This window comes from Bos grunniens, chromosome 11 (genome assembly GCF_055505025.1).
Source record: "Bos grunniens cultivar Pamir isolate PY7600 chromosome 11, Bosgru_T2T1.0, whole genome shotgun sequence".
NCBI lineage: Eukaryota > Metazoa > Chordata > Mammalia > Artiodactyla > Bovidae > Bos > Bos grunniens.
In genome coordinates, this window is record NC_141175.1 from 44544617 (window position 1) to 44565327 (window position 20711).

At 48.1% G+C, this 20711-nt stretch overlaps 4 long non-coding RNA genes across 4 annotated transcripts; 2 read left to right on the forward strand and 2 right to left on the reverse strand.

Annotated features, from left to right (window-relative positions):
- Positions 1-1650: 1650 nt before the first annotated feature.
- LOC147363026 (uncharacterized) lies at positions 1651-4357 on the reverse strand. The gene is made up of 2 exons (XR_015135881.1): positions 4222-4357; positions 1651-3262 (listed from the first exon to the last, which is right to left on the reverse strand). It is a non-coding gene; the product is annotated as an uncharacterized LOC147363026 (long non-coding RNA).
- LOC147363027 (uncharacterized) lies at positions 4183-8863 on the forward strand. Its single transcript, XR_015135879.1, has 2 exons — positions 4183-4494; positions 8521-8863. It is a non-coding gene; the product is annotated as an uncharacterized LOC147363027 (long non-coding RNA).
- Positions 8864-11670: 2807 nt separating this feature from the next.
- LOC147363028 (uncharacterized) lies at positions 11671-18818 on the reverse strand. Its single transcript, XR_015135880.1, has 3 exons — positions 18757-18818; positions 18188-18308; positions 11671-12619 (listed from the first exon to the last, which is right to left on the reverse strand). It is a non-coding gene; the product is annotated as an uncharacterized LOC147363028 (long non-coding RNA).
- Positions 12558-13436, forward strand: LOC147363029 (uncharacterized). Its single transcript, XR_015135882.1, has 2 exons — positions 12558-12762; positions 12900-13436. It is a non-coding gene; the product is annotated as an uncharacterized LOC147363029 (long non-coding RNA).
- Positions 18819-20711: the final 1893 nt, after the last annotated feature.

Consider the following 20711-nt stretch of genomic DNA (forward strand, 5'->3'; position numbering starts at 1 on the left):
CTGAGTGCCTGCTGTGTAGCTCAGCAAACCTTTAATTACTCAGGGAGATCTTCCAAAACTAGAAACTCAATTTTGGTCCCTGAAAGGTTGGATAATGGGTTTTTCTTGCATCTCAATCCAAGGGGACAGATCTCCCACTCCCCTGGGCTCCCAGATTCTTCTAGATGTTTTGGCTTCTAAAACTGTCCTCCCATGGGACAGACAATGCTTAGTTAAAGACACTCAGACACGTAAACCCTTCAAGCATATTAATCATTTGAAATCATTGCTTTGAACCTATCATGTCCTTGATTCATAATCATCGGTAGCACCCACTAACTCAAAGGACTTGGAGGGAGGCATTCAAGGCCTCTCACCATGCTGACTTTTCTCCTCCCACCCCCCACCTGCTTCCTCCCCTGTAGCCAGCCTGGCCTCTCACTGCCCCCTTGGTATATCTTGGCTTCTCCAGCCTACCTCAGGCCCTGCAGTTGCCTTCCTGGCCATCTAGCTGGCTACTTCCTTCTCCATTCAGTTCTGGCTGCAGTCAGTCAATATACATTTACGGAGAGCCACCCACCCCTACCCCCACCCCACCATGTGCAAGGCATGTTCTGGCCCTGGAAATATATCAGAGACCAAGACAGATGCCTGCCCTTAAAGATTTTTTGCCTTAATAGAAGAGAATAAAGCCAGACAGTTTCACATGTTGATAAGTAGCTAATCAATGGAATAGAGTAGGGATGGGGGTAGGGTTAGTTAGTGCTGCTTTATTTAGCCAGGAAAGGCCTCTTTAAGACCTTCTGAGCAGGAAGAACTCGAAGCAGAAGGGATAGAGATGCAAAAGCCCTGAGGCAGGAATGCACTCCATTAAGTTCAGGAGATACCTTTGAAGGCCATTGTCACTGGAGCAATGTGAACAAGGACATTTCGAGGGCTCTTGAAATATAGGCAAAGACTAGACCATCATATCCTCATGGGTCAAAATAAGCAGTGTGGATTTTATTTTGGTTGCAGTGGGAAACCTTTGGAGGATTTTAAGCCAGGAGAAAAGATTCCACTTACTCTTTAGAAAGATGGCTCTGGCTGCTTGGCAGAGCAGGGACTAGAAGCAGAGGAGAACAGTAAAGATGTGGTTGCAGATGTCCTGGCAAGAGCAGGTAACGGCAGGTTTGTGGCTATGGAGATGATGAGATCTCTGGAGCTATCACAAGGATGACTTTCATTTTTAGGATAACTGGATGGACAGATTGCCCATGTTGTGGGGAGGGGAATATCAGCAGTTCTGTTTTGGCCATGCCAGTACCTGTCAGGTGTCAGGGGGATATGTGTAGACAGGTTTGAGTCTGGAATTCAGGGGCATCTCTCCTTTAGGTTTAAATTTGACATCTAGCATATGGATAGTATTCAAAACCATGGGCCTGGATCATTCCATTTAGAGAAAATGTAAAGCTAGAAGTGAGAGAAATGAGACTGAAGCCACTCCAACATTTAGAGATCTGGTAGAGGAAGAGCAAGCAAGCGAGACTGAGACAAATGGCCTGCGAAGTTGGAAGAAAACCAGAAGATGGTGATTCTAAAGAAGCTGAGCAAAGGAAGTATTTCAAGAAGAGGGATATATCAGTCAGCTGTTGCTAGGTAACAAACAATCACAAAAATCTCTATGGCATATAACAGTAAATATTTTTAATACTTTTATTTATTTATTCTGGCTGTGCTGGGTCTTCGGTGCTTCACGGGCTTTTCTCTAGTTGCAGTGTGCGGGGTTCTCTTGTGAAGCATGGGCTCCAGGGCACACGGGCTTCAGTGGTACGGCTCCCAGGCTCTAGAGCACGGGCTCAGTAGTTGAGGCACATGGGCTTAGTTGCTCCACAGCATGTAGGATCTTCCCAGGCCATGGATCGAACCCATGTCTCCTGCACTGGCAGGTGGATTCTTTACCACTGAGCCACGTGCTATTTTATGCACACATCTGGCGTCAGCTGGAGGTCAGCCAGGTGAGGCTGACCTTGGCTGGGTCTAAGTCTGCTCTGGATACATGTCCCTCATTATCCTTGCACGGACAGGGCAGCTATGGCAGGTTATCCCCTGGTGATGACGTTGGCACAGATAGGCAGATGGAAATGACTCCTAAGGCCTAGGCTTGGAACTGTACCATGTCACTTCCTCTCTCATTCTGTTAGCCAAAATGGGTCATATAGTGATGTTCAAAAGTCAAGGGGCAAGAACATATATTCTACCTCTAGTGCAAAAAGGGGCAGCGAAGTTACATAGGATAAGAACACAGGGAGGAGTGACAGGAATTAGGACCAATAATTCAATCTACCACAGAGTAGTCAAAGATGTTCAGTACCACTGGGAGACCAGATGAAATAGGGATGTAAACTGGCCACTAATTTAGCCAAGATGTCAGTCACTGGTGTCCTCATAAGAGCCATGACAAGGGAATGGCAAGAGAAAGGCCTGACTGGGATGGGTGGAGGTGAGAGGGAGGCAAGGAAGAGAAGTGTGAGTTGTGTAGACAACTCTCCCAGGAATATTTGCTCTGCAGAGGAGCCGGAAAATGGTGCAGCAGGAAATTGGGCTAAGACTAATATGTTTTTAAATTGAGGGATATTAAGTCCTGTTCGACTGCAATGGGAAGGTTAGAGTAGAGAGGAAGAAATATTGGGTTGACCAAAAAGTTCCTTTGGGTTTTTCCATACCATCTTTTTGGTATGGAAACTTTTTGGCTAACCCTATAGCTGAAAGGAAGGGAAGATGTGTGCTGGTGAAAGGGGAAGGGGCCCAGGGCACAGATGGAGGGGTTGGCCACAGATGGGCGGAGGGAACCCAGAGCTGGGGACATTCTGGTGGCTTTGGTGGGAGGAAGTGCAGGCGGTTGGTCTGTTTGTACCTATTTTCTCTATGAAGGATAGTCAGAGGCCAGATTGAGAGCGAAAGAGGAAGGGGTGTTGACAGTATGCAGAAGAGGAGAAAGTGTGAAATTGTTGCATCAAGAAGAGGGAAAAGGAATTTTTCTAAGAAATGGTGGTAGGACTGTCAAATACCCATCAGAAATTTACGGCCATAAATGTGATGTGAGCCCATTCAGAGTAGCTGGGTAGTTTCTTCAGCAGTGTGCAGCTTCTCTGTTGCAGGTATGAAGTAAGCAGTTTGATTTAACCACAGCTGGGTTTTCACCAGGTGAATGCAATGGAGAGAGACTGCTGTAAGAAGTTCAGAGTGTTTGCAAGGAAGATTTCCCAGGCCAGATCATAGAACCTCAGCTGGCTGATAAGACCTGAGGGAAGATAAATAGTGAAAAAACAGTACAGCGATGGACTGGAGGTCTCAGGTGGGAAAGATGGTGGAGTGGAAGGACCGGAGTGAAAGAGCTGGCAGGCTGGCAGGTAGTAGGATCTTTGAATCTGAGATTTAAGAGATGGTCCCCAGTGGCTCAGTGGTAAAGAATCCTCCTGCGATGCAGGAGACCTGGGTTCAATCCCTGAGTCAGGAAGATCCCCTGGAGAAGGGCAACCCACGGCAGTATTCATGCCTGGAGAATCCCATGGACAGAGGAGTCTGGTGGGCTACAGTCCATGGGGTCCCAAATAGTCAGACACGACTGAACACACACGCACGTTGACATTCATGGTTCCAGGTCTAGGGTATGACCAGGAGACCAGGGTGGGGCAGGAGATGTATCATTAGGACTAAGGTAGTCAGGACAGTTAGGGGATAAGGTTGTGGGGCAGGTCATCAGCTTTGGGGCATGCCAAAGCTGTGGGGCATGTTGAGATCACCAAGAATGGTGACAGTGGAGGAGAAAGAGCCCAGTGCTGAAATCGTCAAGGAATGGAGAAAGTGGGCAGAAGGATAATAAGGTGACACTAACTAGAAGCGGTGGATAGCAAGCTCTGTTGACGTGTATTCCAAAGGAGATGGGTTTTTGAAGGAGGAATAGGAACCAGATTGGGAAGCATCAATGGTGAGTGAGGAGACATCTCCAGGCCCGGAAGCGTGGCCTATGGAGAAAGAAGCCTCTGTTGGACAGGGCTGTGGAGCAGCAGGGTCCTCAGAGGTGAGACAGTCTTCAGGAGGAAGGGAGGGTCCCAGGCTTGCAGGAGATTGCATGAGAAGGCAGAGAGGGCTGGGTGAGGATTACAGGGGGAGGGGGCATTCATCAGTGTCTGCTGCGCTCCGCCCCCCACCCACCCCCGCGGCCCCGCCGGGGTGCGTGATGGATAAGGGCAGCCTCACCTGGCCCCTTGAGGATAGCTTCCCAGGTTACCCTGGCCTGGAGGGGAGGCTTCCTTTTCAAGGAACCCCTATAACTCTGGTTTCTCACGTTTCGCAATTGGGCCTGGTCCCCTGCTTCCTGGTGTCCTCAGCGTTCTTCTTCCGTGTAGATTTCTTATAGAGGCAAGTTTGGGCAGAACGCCGTCTAGGCCATTTTGCACGCGCGCTCCAGTCCAGCACAGCACCTGACACGCAATGGGCCTTCACAACTGTTTGCTGCTGGATGCAAATACGGTAATAGTTTCCCTTTAAGGCCAAGAAAGGGGCCCGTCCGCGGGTTGGAGGGAGGGGGGCGTCCTTCTGCCCGCGGCCCCCGCCCCCACCCACTCCCGGCCAGCTGCTGCGGCCGCCCCTCCCCCCCTGCCCCGCAGCCGCTCGGTCTGAGTAACCCGACGCCTGGGCCCGCTCCCCCGCCCGACCCAGGGCTCGGCGGCCAATGGCCGTGGCCCGAGCCTCCGCCGGGAGCCGCGGGGGCCCTCCCGGCGCCACCCGGCCGGGCTGGGGCACCGGTTAAGAGCCGGCCTCCAGCTCCTGCTCCTGCTCTCCGTGCCCTGCGTGAGCCGCCGTCGGCCAGGCCCAGCCCAGACACGCCCGCGCCCTGCCCCGAGGCTGTGCCAGGGGACTGGGCGATGGGTGCAGACCGGGCACTGAGAGGGCCAAGGCGGGAACTATCCCCAGCCCGGGGAGCCAGGGCACTTGAGTTCTGGGGCGCTTGACAGGCTGAGAGACCTTGGACAGTCGCGGAATCGTCTGTGGTTGAGAGCAGACCCTGTCCACCTTGAGTGGGGCTTGTGAGGGCCCAAGCCGGCAAAGGCCGCAAGTCCTCCTGAATTAGCCAGTGTGTGCGTGTGCTCAGTCGCTCTGTCAAGCCGACTCTGCGACCCCATGGATTGTAGCTCGCCAAGATCCTTGTCCATGGAATTTTCCAGGCAAGAATACTGGAGTGGGTTGCCATTTCCTTCTTCAGGGGATCTTCCCCACCCAGGGATCAAACCCACATCTCTTAAGTCTCCCGCATTGGAAGGCGGATTCTTTACCCCTGTGCTGCCTGGCATTAGCCAGAGGCCAGGCGAAACCGAAGTCACTGGGACCAGTCATCACCGGCCCTGTCTACAGCTTCTCCTCCCCACCATCCGGGTCCCACCGCCCACCATCCTGGGAATTCCCTAGGTTCAAGGGGAAGAGCCTGACACAACTTTCCTGAACACCTCAGTCTGGGCAGCTCCTCACTCCCAAGGCAGAGGTGGGCTGATGGGGTTAGCAACCCCCTCCCCACTCCCTCCACCAACCCCGGAGGAAGGGAGCAGGAAATACATGCTGGGCTGGAAGGGTGAGCACAGGCAGGGCACCTTTCCAACTACCTAGTTTATCTCCAGGGCACTTACTAGAGTGGAAAAAGTATAAAGAAGAAACTGACCAATAATACCTTTTTCCTCCTCCAATGGTTACAACTACACACTCCCCACAATTTGCCGCCGTAGGCTACAAATACTTGAGTATTTATCTGTGTGCACTACAGATCCCCGTACCTTAAGAAAAGCAAAGGAGAGCTCAGGAAATACACTGTAGTCTGAAAGAAACAGAAGAGAAGAGATCTTTGTCAAGGATGCATAATTTTAACATTCACAGCTCTCCTACACCGGAGCAGGGTCTGGGTTGCGTATGGTGATGAGAACACATCTGGGTCCCTTGAATCTTCGGTCTATGCCAGGTCCCAAACAGGCTCCCAAATAGGTTCTGGAACCTGCAACCTTGACTCACACCCTTTCCCACCCCCGCACTGGACTGGCAACCTTCAGGCACCTTGCCTGGGGCTCAGGGTCACATGCTACACGGCTCGGCTCTCTCTTCCCTGGCAGTTGGACTCCAGGGTCTGACACCCCATCAGGTCCTCTGCCCCAGGTGAATCCAAAGGCAGGATGTGGCATTTCAGGGAGCCTGAGAGGGAGTCCAAAAGCAGGGAGGGGGAGAGTGCCCCCCAGCCCAGGCCTGGTGTTCTGCAGGCTTCCTGAAATTCATTTGCTTCTAGACCTCTTCAGCCTTGCCAAGTTCTGTGTGAAAGATCAGAACAGCTGGAAATTTCTAGCGGGAGAGTGCCAGGTGCTGAATAGGTCCCAGTCTGACTTAGAAACAGTGAGGGGCCAGGGCTGTTTGGGGTTGGCACTCTTCCCTTTGCCAGACGGGCAGGAACTGCTTGCTCTTGGAAGGCATGCCACCCCCAAGCCTGGGCCAAAGCCGCTGTAAACCCCGGACACCAGGCTGGGGACAGAAACTAGGAGCCTCCTCCCTCCTAAGCCCCAGGATGACGACACAAAGGGCCTCCTCTGCTGGCCAAGCAGAAGGGGATGGGCTGACTGGGGAGGGCCGAACCGTCACCCAGTCAAAGCCAGGCAGCTGCAAATGAAACACAGGCCTAGGAAGGCTCCGACAGGCACTCAGTCTTTCCCAGAGCCAAAAAATCCTGGCTAGAGACTTGACTACAGAGCAAGGCAAGGCACTGGGAAATACTTGAAACCAGGCACGACCCCTGGTACTGTTGGACTCCTGACAACAACAGGCGGAGCCAAATGCTTTTTCCCCACCTGGCCCAGACACAAAAATTAAGCTGCCCAGAGGGGACCCAGGGGAGGTGGCAGAGGAGCCAGGGAGGGACCCAGCAGGAAAAGGGAAGCTGGCAGTAAGGTCGTTTTTACCCTGCTCAGAGAGCAGAGCTCTCACACAGCAAGTCTGCAGAGGGGAGAGTTCCTGCTTGGCTTGACAAAAGGCCAGGTCACTCAGGCCCTCTGGAGCCTCTCGCAAGCCACTCTGGGATGTACATGGTGGCTAGGCCACAGGGGTTACCTTCTGTTTGAAGAAGGGTAGGTGGTAGGGGTAGCTGCTGAGGGAGGCCGGCACCCCGCCCCCAACCCCAGGCTGTGACAAGCTTGACCTTCACTCTCAGGACTACCTCAGTCCTTCCATGGCAGGCTCTGCTTGCTTTATTTATTTGCCATGCCATGCAGCTTGCAGGATCTTAGTTTCCTGACCCGGGATTGAACCTGGGCCCTTGTCAGTGAAAGCACCAAGTTCTACCACAAGGGAATTCCCATCAGCCTGCTTTAATTTTTTTTTTTTCCAAGATTTTGTTTTTTGACATGGACCATTATTAAAATCTTTATTGAATTTGTTATAATGTTGCTTCTGTTTTACATTTTGGTCTTTTGGCCAGGAGGCTTGTGGGATCTTAGCTCTTCAACCAGGGATCAAGCTTGCACCCTCTGCATCAGAAGGTGGTGTCTTAACCTTTGGACAGCCAGGGAAGTCCCCAGGCTGCCTTATTTTAAATGCACCTGCAGGGTAGCATATTATGGATAACATTTATAAACCCACTAAGGAATGTTCTTTTATTCATATTTCTCCTGATATGTGAAAGGAGGGTTACTTTTTAAAAGTTCCAAAATTAAACAGGAAAAGAGACATCATGTGTTGAGGATGGATTGGGAATCTTAATTTTCTTTATCCTTTGCTGGATCTTGAAAGAAAAAAGAATAGAAAGACACATACCACTGCACAAGGCTTCTTTAAAAAAAAAACAAGCTTTCTGAATTTAAAACTAGAGCATGCTCTATAAAAAGAAATTCAGACAAAAAATATAAAGAGCAAAAAATCACCTATTAATCCCACTACCCACTGATAGCCCTGATATCATTATTGTGTATTTTTCCCACACTATTTTCTATGCATGCAGATCCATGTTTTTACATGAGATATAATTATTAACATCAGAGTGTCTTCTTCTTCCTGCCCCTGTCCACTGACGAACATTCTAAACTTGCCTGTTTGGTTTCTCTTCACTTCACTCTTCCACAGAGAGGAAGAATGATCACTTGCTGAGAAAAGCTAAACTGATCTACATAATAAAGGAATGCAGTGAGATGGGATGAGGTCCAGGGTAGGGAAAAGCCTTCTGAACTAGAGTTCGGTACGCAGTTTAGTTTGTAGCACGTTAGAGGCTCAGGAGAAGCGACGGGGTGTAGAGAATTGGGCTTGGAAGACGGGGCTTTGGAGACGGACTGATGTGGTTATTTTTCTGGAGCTCTTTTAATGTTCTTCTAGAGATGTAATTAAATAATGCAATTTATTTCGTATTAATTTGGGCCATTAAGTCCATACAGAGACTGAAATTATGGTCTCCCTGCTCATTTACAAGGGTTATGTTTTTAAAACATGGAGTTGCAGTATATTTCCTTTTTATATCCTTTTTTAAAAATTAAATTTCAGGGCTTCCCTACTGGCTCAGTGGTGAAGAATCCACCTGCTGATGCAGGAGACGTGGGTTCAATCCCTGATCTGGGAAGATCTCACATGCCGAGGAGCACCTAAGCCTGTGCATCCACAACTATTAAGCCTGTACTCTAGTGTCTGGGAGCTTCAGCAAGAGAAGCCACTGCAATGAAAGCCCCACACCACAATTAGAGTAGCCCCTGCTCGCCGCAACTAGAGAAAAGCCCGAGCAGCAACAAAGACTCAGCGCAGCCAAAACTGAATAAATAAATAACACTATTTTAAAAAATTAAATTTCATGGTCAAGTCAATAAATGGAGATTTTTTTTTATCCTTTAAACAGCTGCATGGCTATCCGTTCATCTTCACCATAATTTATTTAATCCATCTCCCGTTGATGATCATTTTTGTTATTCTAGGTTCACTGTTGTCAATAATTAGCCAGAGGCCATCCATATGCATATACATCTTTGCACTCGGGCTGAAATTTCCTTAGGATGTATTCCCGTATGACTGCAGGATCAAAAGAAAAGGACATTCAAATTTTAGTGCACAGTGCCAAGCTGCGCTCTGTAAAGACTGAACAAATTAAAACCACCACCTACAGGGCTGGATTCTGCTCTTGAGTGTAGTACTGCTGGCAAGGGAGGTCCCAGTGGGTCAAGCAGACAGAGAGGCTTTGGGAAGGAGCTGAGCCGTGGCACAGGGTTGGGGTGAGGGGTGCGGGGTGCGGGGGTCGGTAAGGAAGGGTCTTCCAGGGAAGATGGTAAGAGCCAGTGAAGGCTCTATAGAAATCACTTTTGCTACTCAGCATCCTTTATCTGGGGGAATCACCTTCTCCTCCACAGTAGCCCATTCAGCCTATGGATGAGCTTTGGGTGGTGCCGACTTCCCACCTTCTCCAAGACCCCCATCCTGGGTTGGCCACAGGGGTGACCAGATGACTGGAGCCAGATTAGTCAGAGGTCTTCATACCCTGGTGAGAATGATGGTTCCAGCCAGGAAGAAATCTTTCTTGCTCACTGAACACCACGTGACACCAGAGCCGGCAGTGGTCCTCTCCTCCCACCCTTTGAGGGCTGCCCAGATGAATGCGGAGCTGAGAGATGGAGACAAAACCTTGATAGCTTTGCAGAGGCCCGAAACCTAGCCACGTCTGAAGCCATCGGGGTCCATCCTGGGCATTCTGTTTACAACAAAGAAGTCTTGACTCCCGCTCAAATTGTCATTAGATTTTATTTTTTAAAATTCAGGTAAATTTCACATAACATAAAATTAACCATTAACTATGTTAAAGTGTGTGCTTCAGTGGCATTAATGTACGTTCGCAAGGTTGGGCAACCATTGCCTCTATCCAGTTTCGAAGACATTTACATCACCACAACAGGAAACCCCGTCCCCATCAAGCCATCACTTCCTATTCCCTCTTTCTCTCAAGAAGTTTCAGATAAGTGGAATCATACAACATGTGACCTCTTGCATCTGGTTTCTTTCATTAGCGTGATGTTTTCAAGGTTTACCCATATTGTAGAATGTTTTAAGTACGTCATTTATTTTTGAGGCCAAATAGTATTCCACTGTAAGGAATATACCACATTTTGTCTATTCTGATGGACATTTGAGTTGCTTCTACCTTCGAGCTATTATGAATAATGGTTCTGTGGACATTCATGTGCAAGTATTTGTTTGCATGCCTGTTTTCAAGTCTTTGGGAATATATACATAAGAGTGGAATTGTTGGGTCGTATGGTAATTCTAAGCCCAGACATTCTACATTCTTTTTCTAGTTTAAGCCAGTATGAAGTGGGTTGCCTTCCTGGGCAGTCAAAGGAATCCTGACTTACTCAGGTCTTGAAAGACAAACCAGCCTGGCCAGAGTGGGGGAGCAGGGAGGAGAGGGTTTGTCCTGGAGCAAGTGGGCAAGCAGTGGTGGAGACATGGAAACAGACCCCGGAGGAAGTACATTCTCGAGTGGGAGTGCCAGGCGAGAAAGTGCTACTAGCCTTCTGGACTAGTAGCAGGGAAACCCGCAGATAAGAGGAATCTTAGACCAGTTGCTTTGGCAACCCAGCCTAGGAGAGGAAATGCCCTCCTTCCTCTTTTCCTTCCTCCCCACTTCCTGTCAACGCCTGAGCAGGATGCACCAACAGGGAGTAGCCCGAGTGGGAAAACACATTTTCCTTCTTAAAGGAGAAAGGTTTATTTCACCCTGTGCCTCCCGCAGCCCTGGCAGGGATCAATTTCTCCATTGTGCTGAGCCACCAGTCAGGCCTCAGGACCATGTTTGAGGGTGGCCAGCCACCTTCAAACCTGCCCACTCTTGCCTGAGACTCCATGCAGAGTGAAACCCCTGATTCAGCTTAGAAAAGAAATCATTGAGGTCTCTGCTCCTGTTCCCTCATTCCCACTCACCATTCTCGGCACCCCGGTTCCTTTGGGGGATCAAATCGGGATGATGGAGATCTGTGTTCCTGCTCATTCTCATTGAACGTGGGTTGAGAGTCTCCTCTGAGTCAGTGTCTTCCCTACAGGTAGAAGGCCATTCGATTGACTTTCTTTGTGTTGAACACCCTCTGTGTGGGTCATGGTGGGTAAACTCCTGGGCAGCAGAGGAAGAGGAGCAGGTCGCGCCTGGGGTCAGGGGAGGGGGCACTGGAGATATCAATACCCAGGCTCCTGATCCCGAGGCACATGACGCTCAGTAGGGGAGACCAGGGGCAGTGTAAAGCAGAGCAGGCATAATTACAGCAATAGGGAAGTTTGGTAGATCTTCCCGACTCAGAGATGGAACCCAGGTCTCCTGCACTGGAGGCGGACTCTTTACTGTCTGAGCTACCAGGGAAGCCCCTTATGTCCTTCCTAGTGAATATCTATTTACTCAGTTTACTATGTATTTAAAAAAATTAATCAAAGTAATCCCTTCACATAGTTTAGGAGTTGAGACACCCTGCCAACAGCAGCACCAAGTTGCCAGCCAGGTAAGGAAGCCAGCTGTCCTGGAAGTGGATCCTCCAGCCCCAGTCAAGCCTTCAGATGATAGGATCCTCTGCTGACATTGTGACTAAAACCTTACTGTAAGAGACCTTGAACTGGAACTGCCAAGTTAAGGAGAATTTCTGACCCAAAGAAACTGTGAGGCAATAAATGTTAAGTTTGGAGGTAATTTATTACATGGCAACAGAGAACAAATACGTGTTTGCTTTTTTTTTTTTTCCAACTCAATTGCACTGGGTCTTCATTGCTGTACACAGGCTTTCTCTAGTTGCAGAGAGTGGGGGCTACTCTTTGTTACAAAGCTCTGGCTCTAGATAGCACAAGGGTTTAGTTGCCCCATGGCATGTGGGATCTTCCTGGACCAGGAATCAAACCAATGTCCCCTGCATTGGCGGGCAGATTCTTAACCACTGGACCACCAGGGAAGTCTTGTGTTTGTTATTATATTATTTTCTTGGGTCAGAACTCTAAGCAAAGAGGCTGGGGAATGCTCTAACACAGATGGCTGTGAGCAGTATTAACTGAGGACACTTTGCTTGTAGGCTGTGTATAATGAAATAGGCTAAGGACCATCCAGACAAGTTACAAAGCTTCTTTTGAAATGATAAGTTTCTTACTAACTCAGAAGCCTGTGGTCTCAGGGAGGAGATGCCTGGCTGACAGACTTTGTTCACAGATGACAAGTGCTGGGGTGACAGGCATCCAGATGAGAGTTATGGGGCTAGGGATCTAATGCAGTTCCCACGGTTAGGAACTGATTGAACGCTTCCGTTAGAAAAGGCCGTCCCAGCCACAGGTTCATTTGAGTCTGGCCCCTATTTCCAGTGTGTAGAAGCTCGTCTCTTCCCTTGAAAACATGGTGAAAATCTCTGCAGTATTTCCCAGTGAAACTGGCTTCCTTCCCTGTCACCCGGAGCTGGCTGGAGCTGAAGGCACATGACAGAGGCGTTTCATCAGCTAATGTGAGCTCATGTCCAAGAAGTGCCCACGCCTCTCTGCTCTTGGTACCTGAGATTCTGGGAAATCCGCTCTATTTTCAGCCTCTAGGTTTCCTTGTCATTATGAGAACCGAGCTCCTCGGAAACAGGTGGCCACAGGGGAGCTGAAAAAAAGAGGAAGATGAAGCAAGCCCCACACAGCCTTGCAAGGAGATTGTTCTCAGCTTGAAGACCCTGGAAACCTTGGTCGAAAACCCTCTCGGCAGTTGCCCCTTGGAGACATCTACTGTTTGGGGAAATATGTTTGGTAAGGCTTCTCTCAGCAACCAAATGGTCAGCCCATTTGAACCCCTTTCCTTGAAAGATATTTTGCTATAAAACATGTTTTAACACTTATTAATTTTTTTGTTGCTTCTTCCTTTCTTTCCTGGTTTTGTGGCTTAGAGACAGGCCTTAAATCCAGCCATCTCGCCCTCCCCCAGCCAAAAGGAAAAGCAGATGAGAAATGACCACTTTTCAATTTGTCCACATCCCTTGGGGAAAAAAGTATACAAAACTCAAGTCTGAAACTTTTAAGGACTAAAGTGCTTATAAGTCTTCCTCCAGCAGAGACCCAGAGGTGGTAAAGAAGAGACAAATCTAGCAACTGGTTATTTAAAAGCCGTCACTTAGCATTTAATGAAGGATGCCTTTTGGATTAACTATTAAAATTGACCTCCAATTCCCAGTGGAAACTGAACATGTCCAGGCACTGCCCAGAGGGTAAATGAAGAAACCAACATTGAAAAGTCAAGTCTGGGTTTCTTAGAAATAATCCCAGTTTGTGTGGGCAAAGGGAGTCTTCCATGATCCCCTTGGCCTCCATGCACATCTCCTCCAGAGGACAACATCAGGCCACAGCTGAAGGATAAACTGTGTGAATAAGGTATCCCTAGCAGCAAGCAACTTTAGACAAGGCTGGCAATGAAAGAAAAGCAAAAATGAAATCAAAGTATAACACTGCCAATGCTTCTCTAGCAATTTGCATTGCATTACCCATAATGATTTGTAATTTTACATTTAAAGCTATTATCTTTTGGCAGACACCTTGACTTTAAATAAATGTCTGTCACCCCAAAGGACTGTGATAAGTCATGCCTTGAATCCCACAGTAAGATCCAGAGTGAGGTTATGCGCACCGGAGTGGGGCTACCCCAGCAGGAACATTTACCAGCCTCAGACCACACCCTGCTTCTTGGCTTGAGGCTGTGCCTTACATTGGCACTTACCGTGGCCACTGCTTTGGTGACTGTCATCCTGCCAAGAGCTTTAAGCTACCACCATCCATCGACTCCCACTTCTCTCTAAATAGAAAGAATTGAGTAGCTTGCTTTCTCCCTTTGGTTTCCCTAGGACTGTCTGATCATCTCTTGGTCCCTGACATCTAGGAACTACATATGCTTGAAAACAGACAGAAGCCCCCAAGGAGCTGCTGGCAGAATGAGAAGTTGAATGGATGCCAACTGGAGTGCCACTTCTGTAACCCCAAACACCTTTAAGTGACAGGAGACTAAGCAATATCACAGAATACTCTGATCTTCTTGTCAGAGCCTGAAAGCTCCTTGGAGCCAATGGCTATACCTAAATTCAATCAGAATTTTAGACAGAAGCAAACTGAGGGGCTGGCTGGGGGCTATTTCTTCCCAGAACACGTATTCTACATGCTGATAGATACTGATAAAGTTTAAAGAAATAGGACAATTACATAAAGTACAAGCCAGTGTCTGGCACACAGTAAGCCTATCAGTTAGCTCTTTCTGTTTAACTGATGACTTAAAACAACAGGAGTTATTTAGCCCATGGCTCTGCATTTGGGCATCTTAGGCTGTGCTCACTCATGCTCTGCTGTCTGCTGCCCCATTGGCCGGGGGCCCGCTGGTCTGCAGTGGCCTCAGTTGGGGCAGCCCTCCCTGCTCCATGTGGACTATCATTCTCTGGCAGTCTAGCCTGGCCTATTCACCTGAGTTCCAGAGAGAGAAGCAGGCATGCTCTTTCATGGCCTAGGCTCAGAACTGTACGAATAACACCCACTGCATTCTTCTGGGCCAAGCAAGTCACTGGGGCAGCGTGAATTCAAGGAGTAGAGAAACAGCCTGCGGCTCTTTCTGGGAGGGGCTGCAAAGCCTGCTTGCAGAGCAGTAAGCACAGGGAGGAGAGAACAGTTGTGGCCATTTTTGCAATCTACCGCTGTAGGTAGCAATAAACTCTGTGAGTGCGTATAATTTTCAAGCATTTCCAAGAGGAATTATATGACTGTGTTAGTTGACAAGGGCTTCCCAGATGGCGCCAGTGGTAAAGAATCCGCCTGTCAATGCAGGAGACATGAGACACGGTTTGATCCCTGGGTCAGGAAGACACCTGGAGGAGGGCATGGCAACCCACTCCAATATTCTTGCCTGGAGAATCCCTCGGAGAGATGAGCCTGGTGGGCTACGGTTCATAGGATTGCCAAGAGTCAGACAGGACTGAAGCAACTTAGCATATTAGTTGGCAAGCTAGGGTGAAAAGATATATGGAAAAGCAAGCCCATCAGACTGGAATTACGCACTTTAGCGTAAGTCACTATTGGCTGGATTTTCTCTTATTTGCAGTCAAATAAATGCCTTTCTGATGTAGGGAGAATCGTCAGAGACCCAGTTTGCCTTGCTTTCTGCTGAGTCCTCCACACCTAAAATTGGGCCTGGCACACAGTGGGCTTCACAGATACTTGCTATTGAATGAATCAGGGGTCTAGTCCCCACCTTTCCAATAACTGGCCATACCACCCTAGCTGACCAAAGCATTAACCTTTCTCTGTGCCTCTTTTCTCCACAATATAGCTCAACTGAACCTCACCAGAACTGAAGAAATACAAAGCCCCACATAAATGCAAAGTGGACCCACACTCTGCATCACCACGACGATGCCTCCCAGTGTTGCAGACGGTTGCAGGAAAGCGTTATTCTCTACTATCCTTAGAAACCTCTCTTTCCCCAGAGCACAGTTCCTTCCAAGGCTCTGGGATTAACCTTTTCCAGCCATGCCTCTTTCAACACTCTGTTTAGGTTACTAAATGTGCTCCCTACAAAAGGACAAGAGTTGAGGAAATAGGCAAAATCCTTCAAGGAAATAGATGGCATTTCATAACTAGGAAGATGACATGCCTGTGTGCCATTGTCACAGAATATTTTTAAGTAAATCAACTTGCATGTCTCCAGGTTATAGTCTTTACTAATCAAAATCTTGAGCTGGTGCAAGGATTTGTGAACCCTCTCCTGCTGAACACCTTATTCAGAAATAATGAAGATAATAATAACTCACATATAGTAAGTAACAAATACTTTGCATATGTTCCCTCATTTAAACTTCAGCAAAAATGTATAAAATTGGGAGTATCATGATTCCCTTTTTACAGGTAGGGAAACTAAAGCATGAAGTTGCTAACTCATAGTAGATAGTAGAGCTTGGCTTTGAACCCAGGCAGGATAGCACTAGTGAACCATTATGCCTCACTGCCTTGCAACTACCTTACACTGAAAATCTAGTTGATGCCAGACTCTGGGCTTTGCACAGACAAGAATAAAGCCTAGTCCCTGCCTTGAAAGAGTCCAACTCTGGTAGACAGACCTGCTGGCAGAGATCGGTAAACAAAGCATCACAGCAACACAAATGAAAGAGAAAAGGCCTGTGTCTGTGGGTAGTCAAGGAAGGCTTCACAGAGGAGGTGGCTTTGGAGGGAAAGTAGGAGTTTTCTAAGTAGGCAAAGAGTGGACAGGGCATATCAGGGAGCAGAAGCTCCTTGGAGGTTAGATCTGGAGCAAGGGAGGAGGCAAAAGGCAAAGCCGAAAATAAGGACGTGGTGCCACTGGGAGAGAGTCTCCCTGCCTGGGTCAGGGAGCCTGACAAGGATTTACACAGCAAAGGGGTGGGCTTGCTTTGCATTTTAGAAAAAGTTGTCAGGTGTGAAACTTATTACACATAAGAAGTGATTGTGGTGGGAAAAAAGAGAACGCACTTCAGCACCGTGGGAGACATGACAAACTGAAGGAGAGAAGGGGGAGACAGATATGTAGACCAACTCTGGCTTCAAGTGTGTGAGGGAATGGACATCCACACCTACAAAACACATTAACTGAATAGGCCTTCCACATGCTCATGTGGGACGACAAGGATGACGAGGGTCTCTGGCAATGTCTCTACTACCACTTCTAAGATACCATCTCTCTACAAATTCTATGGTGGTTAGGACTCCATACTTTCACTGCTGAGGGCCCAGTTTCAATCCCTGGTTGGGGAACTAAGATCCTGCAAGCTGCGTGGTGTGACCAAAAATTTTTAAAGTAAACAAAACAAAGCGAAAAAGAAAAGTCTCACTGAAGCCATCATTTCCGGGCAGGCATGGTAGGGCCATGAGCAAGCTGATGACTAAGCTCTCTGCTGGGAGAAAAGACTGAGATAGACACAGTCAGGAGAGATGAGAAACCAGGACACCCTGAAGAGTGAAGAAGAGTTGGGGATGTAATTTTTAAAAAGCTGGAGGGAAGAGTTGCCCGAGAACTTTCTGTTCCTTAAGGTCACACTATACTACCTGCAACCAGGTTTCATATGAATTCGTTTTCCAGTAAGTCCTTTTCTTTTTTAACTTAAGCCAACTTTCTATTTCTTGGAATTAACAGACCCCTAACACAGCCTTCCATACTAGTCCTATGGTTTTCTTTTCCACTTTTTCTAGGTTTTTTTTTAAAGTACAAATGCTCCTGAGGAAGTAATGCTTACATCACTAATACTTCAGGCTAAATGCCTTTCATCATCCTTGTGAGTGAAGGAGGTGGCAGGCCAGTAACATGAGCTGCAGCAGCGTTGGGGGAATGCTGACGGGAGGACAGAGGCTATGACACGTCAGAGACAGACCTAGTGGCCCTTACAACTGGACTTCAGCCCAGCCCAGCACATGGAACACTCTCACAGCCTTTGGGTCTGCAGGGACTGGCTATAAAAGTCCTGGAGAGAGCTATTCCAAATCATCTGGGTATATTATAAAATGCAAAATTAGCTGGAAGTCTGGTTTCTTTGGGGCTTCCCTGGTGACTCTGTCAGTAAAGAATCTGCCTGCAATGCAGGAGACCCAGGTTTGACACCTAGGTCAGGAATATCTCCTGCAGAAGGGAATGGCAATCCACTCCAGTATTCTGGCTTGGAGAATCCTATGGATAGAGAAGCCTGGTGGGCTAAAGTCCATGATGTCGCCAAGAGTCAGACATGACTGAGGGACTAACATGGTACGCTACACTCCTGGTTTCTTCAGTCCGGATCTGTGAGCCATTCCTAATTCTGCAAAAAGTCAAGATTCTTAGATTTTCTCCATCTAAAAGAAGATGGCATTTCTTCACTCTGTTGCACCAAAAATTCGCACACTTGAAAAATTTCTCCCATCTTCTCACATCCCAGGCAATAAACTGTTAATTCATGAGAAGAAAGTTAACATTCTTTGTTACCTACCCAAACACCTACACCCTCAAAGAGCCCCCACCAGCAAGTACCCAAGCCACATTCTTGTTTACTTGAATTTATTTATACCCTTTCTCATTCCACAAGGGATCTGAGGGGGCTGCGAGCTTTCTATGTCATCAGATCACTATACCAAACTTCTAGCAAATGCCATTGTATTTCTAGAGGGCTGGAAATGTAATGACTGACACGAAGAGAATACTCACTGTAGACCACCACTTGTGCTAAGTGGCTCGCATGGATTCACTCATTCAGCCTGTGTGAGGTACTACTGGGTCCCCTTGAATCCACACCACGACCACTTGTGGGTTGCCCCATTATGGACCACTAAGAAAGAAAGAAAAAAAAAAACCTGTCAACTAACTAGAAGACAAGTACAGGATATGCTAGATTGTGCTATCAAAACATAGCACAGATGCACAGGAGATGATGATTAAAAACTTTGATAATCCTTAGTATTAAAAGTGGTTCAATAATAGAAATAGCCCCCAATACAGTAAATCATTGAGCCATCTGAGTAGTTGTCTTGCTTTATTTTGTTCTTATGGGTGATTTGACTAATTTTCACATGATAAACTGCTGCTAAAGATAATTTTAAATGGCCCTGTGGGGTAGTTTAAGTTATATATATATATGTATACATACACACACACATACATACATATATATAAATACAGAATCTGAAAGTTCAGGAAGAAAGGAAGGAAGAAAGGAAGAAAGATTTATGCTTCTCTGTTCTTAAATGCCCATCAGCTACAGCTTAGCTCCACATCACCTTCACTGTGAGATCTAGGCCCACGGAAGAGTCTCCATCTGGGACTTTGTTGGCTGTTGAGGTGAACCTTTTAAAGCTTCAGCCCATTAAGTGACACATGTCACTACCTTTCACAATCCATTGGCCAGAACAAGTCACAGGACCACCCCTGGGCTCCTCCTGTAGGAAGGGGCATTGAAGCAAAAGCGATGCAACTCCCTACATTGTGTGAATTGAAAGACATGTCCTAGCTTCAGAGTCTAAAGGGTGAGAAACAACACAGCTTGGAACTGATGAAATATGGAGCTATCACCTCCAGTAGCCAGGTGAGGAATGAGGCTTAGGTGGGTCTTAGAATGTGCCTGAGACCCCAGAGTGGCAAAGCTGGGACATCAGCCCAGGTATCTCCATCTTCACCTTTAATGTGGCCAAAATAAGTCCTTATGGAGGTGGTAGGATCTGTCAGGTCCTGGGGAAGACTAAGGGCCCCCTAAATTACTCTCCATTTATTAATGTCTCTTTTTAAATACTCTTTTCTTTAAACATGTGTTGAGCCAGCATTGTACTAGGTACAGCACTGAAAAATAAGTCTCTAGTTCCCTTAAACAAAATACTCCAGGTCAGTCAGAGGTCAAAAGGAAGATTCACAGAGGCCAGCTATTAGCTGTGCAGAGAAAAGCATGCACTTGGAGGCTAAGATACACATGATCCCTTCCCATACAGGCAAGGCCCTGGTCGTAAATCATCCCATAGAGAGGACTATTTACTCTAGGCAGAGGCCTGTGCGTGTGGGTCGGGTGCCAAGAAGTGAGTGAGCTGGCCATTGGAATGTGAGTGTGGGTGGGGTGGGGGGAAGTGGTCACCGGCTTCCACTGAGTCACAGAGGACTGCACTGGGGAGGTGGCAGGCCCCACCTGGGTGCAGCAGGAAAGAGCAAGGTCAGGAAGAGTCAGAGGTTGGGTGGGGCAGGGAGGAGGTGGAGGGCCATCTCAGGCCCCAGCAGATCCCAGAGGTGGCTGGCACACAGGTCTTTGATGCAAACATTGCTCCATGAACACCACCCAGAGTCCAGTTCGTGATCCAGAAATCTCCTCCTGGGATGTAAATCAGGGTTACCATGAGAATATCCAGAACCTTGCCTTTGCCTGGTGTGGAATTCAGAAGCTGCTGGCTGGGGTGTCTAAAACTTATTCTAAAAAGTCATGATTTAGGGTTCTTTCCCTGTCACCCACCCACCTCACCAGGGCAAAGGTGTCAATGGTGAGCACATTTTCAGACATTTTAAAAATGGGAAATAAGAAAAGCTGAGGGCTGGAAGGAAGTAGAAAGAATGGAAGGGTTGGAGGGGAAGAGGACAAACTCTGAATGTGAAATGAAGCCAGCTCTAAGATGACACTACTGGTTAGTCATGGTATAATCTGAGTGTGTAGCCCCAGCTCCACATTGTAAAATAGGAAGGGATTACCATGTGGAGGAAGTGTGCCGGAGGCCAGTCAGACAGCTGCTGGCCTCCTGCGGGGCTCTGAATCCAGGCTGGCCAGTCAGGGTCCTGCCTCCACCAGCAGAAACCCAGGCTCCCCTCTCAGGGACCCCTGGAGCGAGGGTTCACTCACACGCTCTACCCAGCTGGGCCCACATCCACAGTCACCCTCTGAGAGACCCCTCCTCCTGCCTTTCTGGCCACTGTCCCTGCTCATGCCTACCTCCTTCCCATCCTTCAGGGCTGCAGCCTGGAATCACTCCAGCCCTTGCTACACAAGTGCTGGATGTTCATTCATTCCTGGGGCTCCTTTGACAGCACAGGGTGGGGACCTGGACCCTGCATTGGCTTAAAGGGAAAAGGGCGGGGGGATGTTTTGGCTCATGCGATTGTAGGGTGTACAGGACAGGTCCCCCTTAGGTCCCAGGATGGGTCTGCAAATTAAACTGACAGAGACAGAGTAACAGCAGAAAAGAATACAGATTTGTTGTTGTTT